The sequence below is a fragment of the Triticum urartu genome, chromosome 4 (assembly GCF_003073215.2).
Source record: "Triticum urartu cultivar G1812 chromosome 4, Tu2.1, whole genome shotgun sequence".
Classification (NCBI taxonomy): domain Eukaryota; kingdom Viridiplantae; phylum Streptophyta; class Magnoliopsida; order Poales; family Poaceae; genus Triticum; species Triticum urartu.
Genome location: NC_053025.1, coordinates 398870380 through 398873575, shown reverse-complemented (window position 1 = coordinate 398873575; position 3196 = coordinate 398870380).

Genomic DNA, 3196 nt, shown 5'->3' with positions numbered 1-3196 from the left:
AAGCTTCAAAGCCAGCCGCTTCTCCCAAGATCGCGAGAGTGAAGCCTTTAGCAACTGCACCTCCTGAAGCCAGTGTGCAGTCAGAAGGCTTATCACGAGTGTCCAAGCCCCAAGAAGCCAAGAAGCCTCAGTCACACACAGGCAAAGAGCTCACAGCTGCTGACATTCTGTGCTGCGAAGCCATTGATCTCTCAAGCGATGAAGATCTTGGAGATGATGCTCTTGAGCAGCTCATCAGAGCAAGGAGGAGGCTGAAATCTTCAACAATCTGCCTCTGTTTGATGTCGCCATCATCCACAACTTCATCGATGAATGGTTTGACACACCAGACATAAGCTTCAATGATCTGTAGCTACCCATAGGCCTCAGCGTTGCCTTTCAAGGTGCAATCGCTTCAGAACTTGCAATAGCCCAGCGAATTGTAGAACTGAAGCAGAAAATTGATCATGAAAAGGCTCAGTTCAAGAAGCACGTGGCCAAGCTCAGTGTGCAAGAAGTGAAAAACTTCAAGATCATGTTGCACGAGCTGAAAGAAAACTTCCTGAAGACGCGTGCCGAAGCTCAAGGCTCGCGAGAACGCATGAAGACTTTGGCTGAACGCTGCGTGCAAGCCTACAATGAGGCAGAAAAGCGCAAGGCACTTGGGCGTCCCGGCATTGACCCCAGGATGGCCGCGAAGAAGAAAAAGAAGGCGGCTGTGCCCGAACCTGAAGCGCCAAGGTCAGAACCTGATGCTCCGATTGTCTTCCCCGCTGCAACGACTGGCTCGAAGCCAAAGAGTCGATCAACTGCCTCACAGCACAATAAGACACGGACTGCAGAGGCTAAAGCTAAGAAGAGAAAACATTCTGAAGCCTCTCCTTCTGAACCCATCATCAAGAAGCGCAAGACCAAGAAATCTCGGGCTGCTCCCACAGAGCCCCTGATAGTTGAACCACTCTGCGTCCGCTATCCTGACGCAGACCGTCAGTTGACAGTGCATGAGCCTGCTTACATAGAGGCTCCGCACGCTGAAGACATTCCAGCAGCCAACCCCAATGTTGCTGAAGACATTGGTCCCCAAGACAATGTGCAAGGTGATGCAGCCCTTCCTCAGCTTGAGACAAGCGAACAGATCAGTATTGGTCGTCCATTGACGCCAATCACACAAAATGCATCGTGGGCAGATCGCCCACAGGAGGAAGATGAGCCCCAACCCACTGCAACTCCACCAGCGCCTACATTCCATAGGCTTCGCAAAGGGCCAAGGGCTCCGGCTGCTGAAGACATTCCGGCTGCATCAGCCGAAGAGCAAGCAGATATACCACAAGCTCCAACTCCCCCGTACCAACAAGAAGCAGTTCTCAAGGAGAACGTGCCTGAAGCTGAAAATGTTGAGGCTGCCACAAACAACTCCGAAGCAAATGTGGAGCCCTCCCCAACAACAGCTTCAGAAGACACCGAAGCTACTGCTCCTGAACATTCTGTGCCTGAGTCTGCTGCCGGACCACAATTCAACTATCATATTGCGCACAGGCCCCAGGTCCAGAAGCCGATCCCACGACTACCAAGGTTCCCAGGTCCTGCATCAGCTCCTGGTTCCTTCAACATCAACGGCTTCAGGGCAGATAACACGTTTTTCGACCGCTCCAAGAACCCTTATTCAAGGGAACGGATTGTATCAGATAGGTTCTGGAGCCATCAACAGCGCAGCTATTATTCATGCATCCTCTACAACCAAGGCCGCATCTTTCCTCACAAGCGCCTTGAGGTTGAAGCTGTTGCAGGTCTGCCTGGTCTGGAAGAAGCACTGGATTGCTTCAAGCAAGTGGGTTTGCTGCCATTTATCACTGACGAAGAGCACTGGAACGAAGAGCTTCTGCTCCAGTTCTATGCCACCTTGCATATCAAAGGCTATAACAGAGATCCGAAGACATGGATCCTGGAGTGGATGACAGGAAATATCCATCATGAAGCCAATGCTTTCGACCTAATTGAGCTTACTGGCCTTCCCACTCCTGGCGAATTCTTTGAAGAAGGGTGCCAACTCCATGCTGAAGCAATTGAGAGCATATTTCAGCGTCCTGAGCCAGATATGAGTCAGATGCTCTCAATGATGAAGCCATTTCCTCCAAATGCACCCTATCCAACTAAGTTCTTCGTTGAAGACTTAGAGTACCTGCCCAGAACAATGTATCACGTCATAAGGCGGACTCTCTGGCCAGTCAAGGGACACTCTCGATATGCAACGATTGATGGTGCAATGAAGACTCTCATCTTCTGCATTCTTCACGGCAAATGCTTCAATACACAGGATCTGTTCATCCATCAATTTGCAGCGTCTGCTTCAGAACTATTTGGATTAAGGTTTTATGCTCCTTGGGTTATGAGGCTGATCAAGCTTCACTCTGCAATCTCCTATCAACCCTCAGCCCGCAATCATAGGATATTTTTGCCAGATGTGGACACATCTACTGAAGCAATATATCCAGAACCGGCCAAGCAACCACTAAGTCTTCAGAATGCAGAACACCAGAGCTTCACTCAAAATATTGAAGGTGTTGAAGCTCTCTCCCGAGTGTATCCAATGGCTGGCACCACACGTGCCCCTGCATCAACTGAAGCCACCAACAGCACAGCTGCAAAGAGACCCAAGAAGCGCGCTCGTGCACTCAATGACAGAGAGCTTCTTGTGGCTCTTCACCAAAAGCAAGATAGGCATCACGACTGGCTCAAGAGGCAGATGAGAAGCATCATGCAAGAAGTCAATCGCATCAGAAATCTGGCAACCAAGAATGCATTTGTCACACACGAGACCTATCGCCGCACTTGGAAGGGCCTCACTATGATGTGCCCTGAAGCTGAACTGCATGAGGATGGCTTCACAGAGCACTTCAAATTTGACTCCACGCCTCCAAGAAGAGCGGTGATGCGCAGCACACCATCACTTGAAGAGTCAGAGTTCTCTTCTTCTGCTGCCACCGTGTCTGCCCGGATTATTGAAGAAGAAGACGACGCGACATCATCTCCACCTGCTTCAACGCGCGTCGAATCTGCACCAAGCTCGTCTGCACCGCCGCCAAACAACTCCACCGACCCTGCTGCGCCTGGGAACGTGTAGAAACCTCTATGTCTTCAAACCTTTTTGGTCATCACTGACAAAAGGGGGAGAAGCATATGATGGTTATAGTCTTCAAGCGGGTCACTATGGGCGGGT